The sequence below is a fragment of the Hordeum vulgare genome, chromosome 7H, assembly GCF_904849725.1.
Source record: "Hordeum vulgare subsp. vulgare chromosome 7H, MorexV3_pseudomolecules_assembly, whole genome shotgun sequence".
Taxonomy (NCBI): domain Eukaryota; kingdom Viridiplantae; phylum Streptophyta; class Magnoliopsida; order Poales; family Poaceae; genus Hordeum; species Hordeum vulgare.
In genome coordinates, this window is record NC_058524.1 from 612,151,687 (window position 1) to 612,166,685 (window position 14,999).

Genomic DNA, 14,999 nt, shown 5'->3' on the forward strand with positions numbered 1-14,999 from the left:
AAATCTTTTTTTTGCTAGGACGAAAGTGAACTTATAGAGCTAAGGTTGGGGGCGGCAGAGCCGTGTGGGCCCCACAAGCTTGCCCACCGCCACTAGGGGGTGGCGGAGGTAGCGCTTGTGGCCCACTGGCCCACCCCCTCAGATGGATCTTGGCGCAGTTTTTTTTCATATTTCCAAAAATGCTCCCCGTAAATTTTCAGGACGTTTGGAGAACTTTGATTTCTGCACAAAAACAACACTAAGGCAATTCTGCTGAAAACAGCGTCAATTCAGGTTAGTTCCATTCAAATCATGCAAATTAGAGTCCAAAACAAGGGCAAAAGAGTTTGGAAAAGTAGATACGATGGAGACGCACTACTAGGAAAAGGCCTGCTAGTGGCGCACCTGTTTTGGCTACTAATGGCGCACTATAGGTGCGCCACTAGCATCACGCCATTAGAATTTTTTACTAATGGCGCACCACAGGTGCGCCATTAGTATCTGATATACTAATGGCGCATCAGGTAGTGCACCATTAGTATAGCTCATGGTGCGCCATTAGTATGCCTCCCAGGTGCGCCATTAGTATGCCTCTCAGGTGCGCCATTAGTATGCCTTCCAGGTGCGCCATTAGTATGATTCCCAGGTGCGCCATTAGAATGCCTCCCAAGTGCCCCATTAGTAGGCCTCCCAGGTGTGCCATTAGTATGCCTCCCAGGTGTGCCACAGGTTATACTACCAGCTCTAAAAATATTCAATTATTATCCTCACACCCACAAGAAGGTTCAAGATAAACACATATTACACCACAATGAAAATATGTTTATAAACATTCACATACATTGAACGCAAGTTGACAAACAAATTAACCTAGAGGAAGCATAGTTTTGACCATCTTAACAATCATCTAGAACACACTGAAAGTGCGTTATATCGACTAGAGGGGGGTGAATAGGAGATTTTAAGAATTTCATCACTGAGGAAATTCCTTTTGAGGAAATTCCTCACTGATGACTAACTTACAGCGGAAACAGTTAAGGATCAGTCGTGCAATCGTTCACAACAGCAGTATTACCGAGTGAAGATTATGAAAACAGATTGCACAGTAAGCAGGCATGCAGAATACAGATGATGATTAACTATTGTGAAGAATTTGGGGTTGAGGAAATTCGTAGAAAGGCTTCAGCAAATTCTTCAAACAGTCAAAGTGAAAGTCATCAACACATAATACAGAGAAAGTAAAGAGTTGAGGAATTAGAACCCGATTCTTGGTGAAGACTGTTGTTGATGACCCAGTTCCAACTGCTGTGACAGTTGTACATCTGGTGTGGAGCGGCTTGGTATTGAAACCAAAGGACACCCAGTCTCGGGACACACAGTCCCTACCGTATTCTCCTTGAGCTAAGGACACACAGTCCTCGCCCAACACTCGTGGTAAGTTTTCAGGCCAGACTTCCAAACTCTCACAAACTCGGTCACCCGGCGATCCACAATTGACTGCTGGATTGCTCTAGACCATGACACCTAACCGTCTGGAGGATGCACAGTCCTCAAAGGTAAAAGGCTTTAGTCCCACACAGGAACAACTTCTTCAGTGATGCTCAATCACTAGGTTTGGTTTGTGGTTTTGGTGGGTGGTGTATTTCCTCACAGATGATTTACTCTCGTAGGCTCTGAGGAATTTGGGTTGCTCTTATGACAAGTGTCAGTTTTTAACGGAGCAGCCAACCAGCTAGTGGTTTTGGGGGGCGGCTATTTATAGCCTGGGAGCATCCCGACATGATTTTGACATTAATGCCCTTAAATAATATGACCGTTGGAGTGGATAAGACCAGTGACTTGGCGTGGCTATCGAAACGGTCAGGACCCTCAACTATGAGAGTCCTCATGTCACTCATATTCCTCAGTTGAGGCTTTTGGTAGGATTTGGCTTGGGTTGAGCATCATGAGGAAATCCATTCCATAGTGTTACTTTGACCCCCTTTAACAGTACGGTGTTCCTATTCATCAACTGCGAAGAAAGTAAAACAGAAAACGTAAATCTTCACGCTTCAATTTCTTCAAAATGATTTTCTTCAGGAACCACCGATCTTCTCAATATCAATATCTTCATGAGGAATATCAATTTCATCGCGGATTCCTCGTGATTCATTTCTTCAGCTTCAGACCAATTTCTTCAACTGAAGACATATATTTTTAGGGGTCGATATTCTTCAAATATCTCAAACTCCTCAATGACTTATTGATCCTGTGTACACTTATAAACACATTAGATACTTAACCTATAAGTCTTCAAACCACCAAAATCACTAAGGGGCACTAGATGCACTTACAATCTCCCCCTTTTTGGTGGTTGATGACAATTAGGTTAAGTCTTCAACAGGGAATAAAAATGTGCAGTGTAAATACTCAATTGAGGAATTTGAAGACAAGATTCACAGAGACTCCCCCTGAAGATGTGCATACCTTGAGGATTTTGCTATTATAGCATATGCACATTGATGACTTATATCATGGAGATCTCCCCCTGAATTTTGTAAATCATGCATACATATAACATATTATATGAAGAAAATGAAGATGCATGATGGCAAATGGTATCTGACGAATTCCAGCATGCGTGCATTAAAACTTGAGGAATAAGCATGCGAAGAAAAACGTTCAAAAGGCGTCAGAGTACCATCGGGCTTAAGTTACAACTCATTACATAAAAGCTTCAGAAGAGCCAAGAGTTTGTAACTTAGATATAGTTCATAAGCCCCAAAAATAAATCCCGTTTGAAGACTAACTCTCAAGTTTCTCCCCCTTTGTCATCAAGTGACAAAAAGGGACAAACTGAGGACTAACGCCCATGAAGACTTCATTTCTTGGCGGTTGATGAAGATCCTTGACGCTTCTTGGGTGTAGTCTTCTTCCTTGGGCCTGTTGCGGTGTCGAGTTGTTCCTCATCAGATTCGGCGGTGCGGAATGACAAGAAGGAGATGTCTTCAAGATCTGGCACTGAAATGGGCCTGAACTTCTTCTTGGGAGGCCACGACCACTCAAAGTCTTTCTCAAAGTTCATTTCTTCAAGATCAATCTGGGTCTTCAAATGTGCAAGAGTGGCCCTGGTGCGATCGAAAACCTCATGCAGATAGTGATGATTAAGTTTCACAGAGTTCTGGGTCTCAGTGAGGCTTTTCACAATGGCACCAAACTGGCGTTTGACCCATTTGTGGTTGTGATCTACCTTCTGTTGAAGACTGAGAAGAAGCTCTCTGGTGTTTAGCACGCGAGGAGGAACAGGGCTGGGTGGACGAGTGTCAGTATCGTCCCATGAGGAATATGCATCTGGCTCTTTGAACTGGCCATCAAGGGGCCTGTTGCCTTCATCAATCACAGACTTTCCTTTTCCCTCAATGGGCTCGAAAGTCTTCTTGTTGACCCGGATAGGAGGCATATAACCAACATGGTTCTGGAAATCTGCATGGAAGTTGATGCCTGTCCTAGTCCCGAGGAATCTCATGATCCACGCTGCATAAATTTTGTGATCATAGGGGCACATTGCATTGTCAGCCAAAGTCCTCAAGAAGAAATCATGGATATTCATGGGGATACCGTGAATGATGTTGAAGAGGATATTCTTCATGAGTCCGACAACATCTTCTTCATCGTCATGGCCTTTGATTGGCGCGAGCACACTGCCGAGAATGAGGTAGACAGACCGGGGTGTGTACTTGAGCTCATGGACGAGGAATGTGGTTCTTGAGGGTTTTCCTGCAGCCAAAGGCTTCATGAGGACTTCCATCATTCCATTTGGCAGCTCACGCTCACCATGAAGCTTCACTGCCCCGTCTGAAGGAATTGGTACGGGCAGTTCTTTGAGGAGTTCAGACGCTGGAGCCTTGTAGTGAGTGTTTTGGGTCATCCAGTCGAACACCCAAGTGTTGATGTCATCAGCATTGCCCAAGATGTGCAGAGTTGCATAGAACTGAAGAATAAGCTCACTATTCCAATCTGATATGTCTGAGCACATAGGGAGCAAACCTGCATCATGGAGTACACTCAGGACTGGTTCCATGCAGGGAATTTCTTCAAGTTCATCATGAGGAATGTGCCTGTGCTGGAATATCTTGTTGCGTCGACAGAGCACAGAAGCATAGTAGTTCATCCGAGTCCTTGTCCAAAACTTCAGATGCCTTGTTTGAGGCTTGTCATAGGGATTCTCGCCGATGAAATACATGTGTTCCTCAAAGAAATTTTCTTTCTGAAACTTCGGCCGTTTCGAGAATGGCTGGCGCTGAACTGGCTTGATATTGTGCTGAGGAATGGGAGGGGAAACAACCATGGTAGTCTCGGGGTTGAGCACAATGAAGTCATTGTCAGGGGCGGGAACATTTTCTTCAGCAGTTTCCTCAGGTTGAGGAATTTCATCAGCTGGTATTTCTTGCTCTGGCTGAGCTTCAGGCTGAGGAATTTCTTCTTCCTTCTCAGCTTGAGGAGTTTGGTCAGCCTGTTCAGTGGGAGGAGCCTTCTAAGACTGGACATTTTCTTCAGCTTGGTTTTCATCAGCTGACTTTGTGGCAGAAGCAGGTTCATCAGCTGCTGCAGCTGAAGCTTGAGTAGTCTGTGTGTGAGGAATATGAGGTTGAGGACTGTCATCAATCTGGATTTCCTCATCAGTATGCTCCTCAGAGGCAGCATCCTTCATTTCCTCATCTGCCCTTGTAGTTTGGTCACCAATGACGACCATTTTCTTGGAAATATGCCCTAGAGGCAATAATAAATTAGTTATTATTATATTTCTTTGTTCATGATAATCGTTTATTATCCATGCTATAATTGTATTGATTGGAAACACAATACTTGTGTGGATACATAGACAAAACACTGTCCCTAGTAAGCCTCTAGTTGACTAGCTCGTTGATCAAAGATGGTCAAGGTTTCCTGGCCATAGGCAAGTGTGGTCACTTGATAACGGGATCACATCATTAGGAGAATCATGTGATGGACTAGACCCAAACTAATAGACGTAGCATGTTGATTGTGTCATTTTGTTGCTATTGTTTTCTGCGTGTCAAGTATTTGTTCCTATGACCATGAGATCATATAACTCACGGACACCGGAGGAATGCTTTGTGTGTATCAAACGTCGCAGCGTAACTGGGTGACTATAAAGATGCTCTACAGGTATCTCCGAAGGTGTTCGTTGAGTTAGTATGGATCGAGACTGGGATTTGTCACTCCGTGTGACGGAGAGGTATCTCGGGGCCCACTCGGTAATACAACATCACACACAAGCCTAGCAAGCAATGTAACTTAGTGTAAGTTGCGGGATCTTGTATTACGGAACGAGTAAAGAGACTTGCCGGTAAACAAGATTGAAATAGGTATACGGATACTGACGATCGAATCTCGAGCAAGTAACATACCGAAGGACAAAGGGAATGACATACGGGATTATATGAATCCTTGACACTGAGGTTCAAACGATAAGATCTTCGTAGAATATGTAGGATCCAATATGGGCATCCAGGTCCCACTATTGGATATTGAACGAGGAGTCTCCCGGGTCATGTCTACATAGTTCTCGAACCCGCAGGGTCTGCACACTTAAGGTTCGACGTTGTTTTATGATTTGAGTTATATGGTTGGTTACTGAATGTTGTTCGGAGTCCCGGATGAGATCAGGATGTCACGAGGGTTTCCGGAATGGTCCGGAAACGAAGATTGATATATAGGATGACCTCATTTGATTACCGGAAGGTTTTCGGAGTTACCGGGAATGTACCGGGAATGACGAATGGGTTCCGGGAGTTCACCGGGGGGGCAACCCACCCCGGGGAAGCCCATAGGCCTTGAGGGTGGCACACCAGCCCTTAGTGGGCTGGTGGGACAGCCCAAAAGGCTCTATGCGCCAAGGAGAAGAAAATCAAGAGAGAGAAAAAAAAAGGGAGGAGGTGGGAAGGATGGGGGACTCCCTCCCACCAAACCTAGCCCAACTCGGTTTGGGGGGGAGAGTCCTCCCCCTTGGACTCGGCCGACCCCCTTGGGGCTCCTTGAGCCCCAAGGCAAGGTCCCCTCCCTCCCACCTATATATACGGAGGTTTTAGGGCTGATTTGAGACGACTTTTCCACGGCAGCCCGACCACATACCTCCACGGTTTTTCCTCTAGATCGCGTTTCTGCGGAGCTCGGGCGGAGCCCTGCTGAGACAAGGTCATCACCAACCTCCGGAGCGCCGTCACGCTGCCGGAGAACTCTTCTACCTCTCTGTCTCTCTTGCTGGATCAAGAAGGCCGAGATCATCGTCGAGCTATACGTGTGCTGAACGCGGAGGTGCCGTCCGTTCGTAACTAGATCGTGGGACTGATCGCGGGATTGTTCGCGGGGCGGATCAAGGGACGTGAGGACGTTCCACTACATCAACCGCGTTCACTAACGCTTCTGCTGTACAGTCTACGAGGGTACGTAGATCACTCATCCCCTCTCATAGATGGACATCACCATGATAGGTCTTCGTGCGCGTAGGAATATTTTTGTTTCCCATGCGACGTTCCCCAACAGTGGCATCATGAGCTAGGTTCATGCGTAGATGTCTTCTTGAGTAGAACACAAAAGTTTTTGTGGGCGGTGATGTGCGTTTTGCTGCCCTCCTTAGTCTTTTCTTGATTCCGCGGTATTGTTGGATTGAAGCGGCTTGGACCGACATTACTCGTACGCTTACGAGAGACTGGTTTCATCGTTACGAGTAACCCCCTTTGCTCAAAGATGACTGGCAAGTGACGGTTTCTCCAACTTTAGTTGAATCGGATTTGACCGAGGAGGTCCTTGGATGAGCTTAAATAGCAACTCATATATCTCCGTTGTGGTGTTTGCGTAAGTAAGATGCGATCCTACTAGATACCCTTGGTCACCACGTAAAACATGCAACAACAAAATTAGAGGACGTCTAACTTGTTTTTGCAGGGTATGCTTGTGATGTGATATGGCCAACGATGTGATGTGATATATTGGACGTATGAGATGATCATGTTGTAATAGATAATATCGACTTGCACGTCGATGGTACGGCAACCGGCAGGAGCCATAGGGTTGTCTTTATAACTAACGTTTGTGCTTGCAGATGCGTTTACTATTTTGCTAGGATGTAGCTTTAGTAGTAATAGCATGAGTAGCACGACAACCCCGATGGCGACACGTTAATGGAGATCATGATGATGGAGATCATGGTGTGACGCCGGTGACAAGTAGATCGTGCCGGTGCTTTGGTGATGGAGATCAAGAAGCACGTGATGATGGCCATATCATGTCACTTATAAATTGCATGTGATGTTAATCCTTTTATGCACCTTATTTTGCTTAGAACGACGGTAGCATTATGACGTGATCTCTCACTAAAATTTCAAGACGAAATTGTGTTCTCCCCGACTGTGCACCGTTGCTACAGTTCGTCGTTTCGAGACACCACGTGATGATCGGGTGTGATAGACTCAACGTTCACATACAACGGGTGCAAAACAGTTGCGCACGCGGAACACTCGTGTTAAGCTTGACGAGCCTAGCATGTGCAGACATGGCCTCGGAACACATGAGACCGAAAGGTCGAGCATGAATCGTATAGTTGATATGATTAGCATAGAGATGCTTACCACTGAAACTATTCTCGACTCACGTGATGATCGGACTTGAGATAGTGGATTTGGATCATGTACCACTCAAATGACTAGAGAGATGTACTTTTTGAGTGGGAGTTCTTAAGTAATATGATTAATTGAACTAATTGTCATGAACATAGTCTAATGGTCTTTGTGAATTACGATGTAGCTTGCGCTATAGCTCTACTGTTTTTATATGTTCCTAGAGAAAATTTAGTTGAAAATTGATAGTAGCAAACTTTGCAGACTGAGTCTGTAAAACCGAGGATTGTCCTCGTTGCTACGCAGAAGGCTTATGTCCGTAATGCACCACTCGGTGTGCTGCACCTCGAGCGTCGTCTGTGGATGCTATGAACATCCGACATGCACGTTGCTGATGACTACACAATAGTTCAGTGCAAAATACTTAATGGCTTAGAAGCAAGGCGCCGAAAACGTTGTAAAACGTCACGGAACATAAGTGATGTTCTAAAGAGATGAAATTGTGATTTCATGCTTGTGCCCTTGTTAAGAGGTACGAGACCTCCAACAAGATTCTTTGTCCACAAAGTAAAGGAGAAAAGCTCAATCGTTGAGCGTGTGCTCAGATTGTCTGAGTACGACAAATCACTTGAATCAAGTGGGAGTCAATCTTCCAGATGAGATAGTGATGGTTCTTCGAAGTCACTGCCACCAAGCTGTGAGAGCTTGGTGATGAACTATAACATATCAAGGATAGATACAATGATCCTTGAGCGATTCGCGATGTTTGACACTGCGGAAGTAGAAATCAAGAAGGAGCATCAATAGTTGATGGTTTGTAAAACCACTAAGTTTCAAAGGGCTAGAAGGGACACTTCGTGAAACGGCAAAACAGTTGCTGCACTAATGAAGAGACCCAAGATTAAACCCAAACCCGAGACTAAGTGCTTCTGTAATGAGGGGAACAGGCACTGAGGCGGAGCAACTCTAGATACTTGGTAGATAAGAGGGCTGGCAAAAGTCGAAAGAAGTATATTTGATATACATGATGTTGATGTGTACTTTACTAGTACTCCTAGTAGCATGAGGGTATTGGATACAGGTTCGGTTGCTAAGTGATTGGTAACACGAAATGAAAGCTACGGCATAAACGGAGACTAGCTAAAGGCGAGGTGACGATACGTGTTGGAAGTGTTTCCAAGGTTGATATGATCAAACGTCGCACGCTTGCTCTACCATCGGGATTGGTGTTAAACCTAAATAATTGTTATTTGGTGCTTGCGTTAAGCATGAACATGATTGGATCGTGTTTATTGCAATACAATTATTCATTTAAAGAGAGTAATGGTTACTCTATTTGCTTGAATAATCACCTTCAAATGGTTTACTGAATCTCGATCGTAGTGTTACACATGTTCATAATATTGGTGCCAAAAGATACGAGTTAATGATGATAGTACCACTTACTTGTGGCACTGCCGCTTGAGTCATGTTAGTATAAATTGCATGAAGAGGCTCCATGCGGATGGATCTTTGTACTCACCTGATTTCGAATCACTAGTGACATGCAGATCATACCACATGAGCAAGGACTTGTTTTCATTGAGAAGAAATAAGATAGTAACTTGTTGGAAGTGATACATTTTGATGTATGCAGTCCAATGGGTGCTGAGGCACGCAGTGGATATCATTATGTTCTTACTTCACAGACAACTTGAGTAGATACAGGAGTATTTACTTAATGAATCACAAGTCTGAAATATTGAAAAGTTCAATTCCGTTTCAGAGTGAAGTTCGTCGTAACAAGAGGATAAACTATCTACGATATGATCATAGAAATGAATATCTGAGTTACGAGTTTTGGTACGCAGTTAAGACAATGTGGAAATTGTTTCGCAGTTCATGCCACCTGGAACATCATAGTGTGATGATGTGTCTGAACGTCATAGCCACACACTATTTGGTATGGTGCATACTATGATGTCTCTTATCGAATTACCACTGTCGTTTATGGGTTATGCATTAGAGACAACTGCACTCACTTTAAATAGGGCACCGCGTATTTCTGTTGAGATGACACAATATAGACTGAGGTTTAGAGAAATCTAAACTGTCGTTTCTTGAAAGTTTGGAGCTTCGACACTTATGTGAAAAAGTTTCAGTCTGATAAGATCAAACCCAAAGCGGATAAATGCGTCTTCATAGGATATCCAAAACAGTTGGGTACATCTCCTATCTCAGATCCGAAAGCAAAGTGTTTGTTTCTAGAAACGGATCCTTTCTCGAGGAAAGGTTTCTCTCGAAAGAATTGAGTGGGAGAGTAGTAGAACTTGATGAGGTTATTGAACCATCACTTCAACCAGTGTGTAGCAGGGCGCGGGAAGTTGTTTATGTGGCGCCTACACCAATTGAAGTGGAAGCTGATGATGGTGATCATCAAGCATCGGATCAAGTTACTACAAGCCTCGTAGGTTGACAAGGTCGCGTACTACTACAGAGTGGTACGGTAACCCTGTCTTGGAGGTCATGTTGTTGAGCAACAGTAAACCTACGAGTTATGGAGAAAGCGATGGTCGGCCCAGATTCCGACAAATGGCTGGAAGCCATGAAATCCGAGAGAGCATCCATGGATGAAAACAAAGTGTAGACTTTGGAAGAATTACTTGATGGTCATAGGACTATTGAGTAAAGATGGATCTTTAAAGGAAAACAGACGATGATGGTGATAAGTCACTGTTAAGAAAAGCTCGACTTGTCGCAAAGATGTTTTCGACAAGATCAAACAGTTGACTATGATGAGACTTTCTCACTCGTAGCGCTGCTAAAGGTCTGTTAGAATTATGTTAGTTGTTGATGCATTGTTTATGAAATATTGCACGTAGGATGTCAAAACATTGTTTCCTCGACGGTTTCCTTGAGCAAACATTGTATGTGATACAACCAGTAGGTTTTGTCAATCCTAAAGATACTAGCAAGTATGCAAGCTCCAGTGATCCTTCAATGGACTGGTGCAAGCATATCGGAGTTGGAATATACACTTTGATGATATGATCAAAGATTTTGGGTTTGTACAAGGTTTATGAGAAACTTGTATTTCCAAAGAAGTGAGTGGGAGCACTATAGAAATTCTGATAGGTATATGTGGTTGACATATTGTGGATCAGAAGTAATGTAGAATTTCTGTGAAGCATACGAGGTTGTTTGAAAGAAGTTTTCAAAGGAGTACCTGGATTACGCTACTTGAACGTTGAGCATCAAAGATCTGTGGAGATAGATCGAAAGCGCTTAATAGAAGTTTCAACAAGATGCATGCCTTGACAAGTTTTTGAAAGAGTTCAAAATAGATCAGCGAAGAAGGAGTTCTTGGTTGCATTGTGAGGTATGAATTTGAGTAAGACTCAAAACCCGACCACTGCAGAATAAAGAGAATAGACGAAGGTCGTCTTCTATGCCTTAGCCGTAGAATCTAAAGTATGCCATGCTGTGTACCGCACCTGATGTGTGCCTTGACTCAAAGTCTGTTGAGAGGTACAGAGAGTGATCCATGATTGAATCACTAGCAACGGTCAAAATTTATCCTTAGTAACTAATGGACTAAGGAATTTTTCCGATTATGTAGGTGGTTAAAGAGTTCGTCGTAAAGGGTTACGTCGATGCAAGCTTTGACACTAATCCGAATAACTATGAGTAGTGAAACGGATTCGTATAGTAGAGTAGATATTTGGAGCATTTCCGAATAGCACGTAGTAGTAGCATCTATAAGATGACATAAAGATTTGTAAAGAACGCATGGATCTGAAAGTTTCAGAACCGTTGACTAAAACCACTCTCACGAGCAAGACGTGATCAGACCCCATAACTCTATGGGTGTTGGATTCGTTGAATCACATGGTGATGTGAACTAGATTATTGACTCTAGTGCAAGTGGGAGACTGTTGGAAATATGCCCTAGAGGCAATAATAAATTAGTTATTATTATATTTCTTTGTTCATGATAATCGTTTATTATCCATGCTATAATTGTATTGATTGGAAACACAATACTTGTGTGGATACATAGACAAAACACTGTCCCTAGTAAGCCTCTAGTTGACTAGCTCGTTGATCAAAGATGGTCAAGGTTTCCTGGCCATAGGCAAGTGTTGTCACTTGATAACGGGATCACATCATTAGGAGAATCATGTGATGGACTAGACCCAAACAAATAGACGTAGCATGTTGATCGTGTCATTTTGTTGCTACTGTTTTCTGCGTGTCAAGTATTTGTTCCTATGACCATGAGATCATATAACTCACGGACACCGGGGGAATGCTTTGTGTGTATCAAACGTCGCAACGTAACTAGGTGACTATAAAGATGCTCTACAGGTATCTCCGAAGGTGTTCGTTGAGTTAGTATGGATCGAGACTGGGATTTGTCACTCCGTGTGACGGAGAGGTATCTCGGGGCCCACTCGGTAATACAACATCACACACAAGCCTTGCAAGCAATGTAACTTAGTGTAAGTTGCGGGATCTTGTATTACGGAACGAGTAAAGAGACTTGCCGGTAAACGATATTGAAATAGGTATACGGATACTGACGATCGAATCTCGAGCAAGTAACATACCGAAGGACAAAGGGAATGACATACGGGATTATATGAATCCTTGACACTGAGGTTCAAACAATAAGATCTCCGTAGAATATGTAGGATCCAATATGGGCATCCAGGTCCCGCTATTGGATATTGACCGAGGAGTCTCTCGGGTCATGTCTACATAGTTCTCGAACCCGCAGGGTCTGCACACTTAAGGTTCGACGTTGTTTTATGATTTGAGTTATATGGTTGGTTACCGAATGTTGTTCGGAGTCCCGGATGAGATCACGGACGTCACGAGGGTTTCCGGAATGGTCCGGAAACGAAGATTGATATATAGGATGACCTCATTTGATTACCGGAAGGTTTTCGGAGTTACCGGGAATGTACCGGGAATGACCAATGGGTTCCGGGAGTTCACCGGGGGGGGGGGGCAACCCACCCCGGGGAAGCTCATAGGCCTTGAGGGTGGCACACCAGCCCTTAGTGGGCTGGTGGGACAGCCCAAAAGGCTCTATGCGCCAAGGAGAAGAAAATCAAGAGAGAAAGAAAAAAAAGGGAGGAGGTGGGAAGGAAGGGGGACTCCCTCCCACCAAACCTAGCCCAACTCGGTTTGTGGGGGAGAGTCCTCCCCCTTGGACTCGGCCGACCCCCTTGGGGCTCCTTGAGCCCCAAGGCAAGGTCCCCTCCCTCCCACCTATATATACGGAGGTTTTAGGGCTGATTTTAGACGACTTTTCCACGGCAGCCCGACCACATATCTCCACGGTTTTTCCTCTAGATCGCGTTTCTGTGGAGCGCGGGCGGAGCCCTGCTGAGACAAGGTCATCACCAACCTCCGGAGCGCCGTCACGCTGCCGGAGAACTCTTCTACCTCTCCGTCTCTCTTGCTGGATCAAGAAGGCCGAGATCATCGTCGAGATGTACGTGTGCTGAACGCGGAGGTGCCGTCCGTTCGGTACTAGATCGTGGGACTGATTGCGGGATTGTTCGCGGGGCGGATCGAGGGACGTGAGGACGTTCCACTACATCAACCGCGTTCACTAACGCTTCTGCTGTACGATCTACGAGGGTACGTAGATCACTCATCCCCTCTCGTAGATGGACATCACCATGATAGGTCTTCGTGCGCGTAGGAATATTTTTGTTTCCCATGCGACATTCCCCAACACATTTCATATGAAGGTGCAACATTTAGAGACACCGGGTCCAGAGGGGCAGATTCTTCAGTTTCCTTGAGGCGTTTTGCCTCAATCTTTTCTTTTGCTGAGGAAGCTTTTCTCTTCTTCGCTTCCTTCTCAGCAGCTCTTGTCTTTTTCGCGTCTGATGCAGACGGGATTAACTTTTTCACCTTTGAAGCTTTTGGTGAAGGTATTTTCTCTACAGATTCTTCAGCTGGTAGTGAGGAACCAGCTGGAACAGAGTCATCAGCCTGCTTTGGTGAAGCAGCTGGATCAGGAGCAGTTGCATCAGGGGTTGCAATTTCATCAGGAGCGGTCACGGTGATGATTTCTTCAATGACCGGCTCATGAGCACGGCTCTCTTGGTGTTGTTCCTCATCTTGAGGAATTTCCTCCTCATCAGGAGATGCATCTTCTGGCTGTTCAACCAGGGGCTGAGGAGTTGGTGCTGGTGGTGGGTGACGTTTGTTGTAGTCATCAACAGCACTAGTGGCTAGCTTGATGAAATTGCGTTTGATGCTTTTGCGGTCTGACAGTTTCTGACACTTGTCTGTCAAGACTTGCAGCTCTGCCTGGGTTGACACCAATGCTTCAGGCGTCAGCTTGAGGAGATTTTGCCTGAGGAATTTCTCCTTTCTGGCCTTTGCAATCTTTGCCTGCTTGGCCTTCTGTTCCTTCCACTTGGCTTCGTTTATGAAGGTGGCCACCATGTGGCTGACGCCAGGAGGAAGTTTCAAATCATCAATGGGTGTGTTTGGGTCTTCATACCATACATTGATGAAGTCGAGGAGGACCTTGGGGTCCATGGCCAGAGGAATAGCACTGCCTGATGCTTGTGCTACCCTTTCTTGCTTGTTCCTGATGATGGCTTCCAGGGATTCATCATCATAATCATCACTTCCCTCTGATGCAGACGGGACTGCGATGATTTTGCTGGGGCTGGGCAGAGGTGAAGGTTCAGTAGTTGCCAAAGTCTTCACAAGGGGTGTTGAAGACTTTGTCTCCGAGCTAGTTGCAGCTGGGAGTGAGGAGATGGAGCTGGCAGTCGTAGGCTTCACGACTTTCTTCCGTACTGGTTTTGGAGGTGGAGCTGAGGACTTTGGTGTAGATGAGATGGGTGCTGAGGGTTTTGGCGCTGATGGTTTTGGTGTTGACTGTTTTGGAACCGAGGGTTTTGGAGCTGAGGGTTTTGGCGCTGATGGTTTTGTGACAGAAGCCTGTCCAGACTTCTCTTGAGGCTTTGGAGCCTTTGGTTTTGATGGCGCAGACTGCTTTTGAGGAATCTCTGAGCCTGAAGTTTCTACTGCTGAGGAATGAGAAGCACCGGAGGCAGGAGCTGAGGATTCATTAAATTTCTTCACTGCTGTTTCGGCTTGCTTCTTGAGCTTGGCCAGATGCCTTTCTTTTTCATCTGGGTAGTCATCAAGTGTCATAAGACTTGAGGGATGAGCTACTTGATGATCCTCAAGTGGAGCCCTTCTGCCAGGAGGCTTCAAAGCGAATTTCTTCGCATATTTTGGGGTCACAAACCTGTACTCCTTCCACTCCTGTGCCCATCTGCGTTCAATTTTCTGCAGCCTAATCTTTCTTTTAGCCATTGTCTCAGGTTCTTCATCAGGCGTGCAATAGTCCATGTATATGTCATCAGGAATATCAATAGC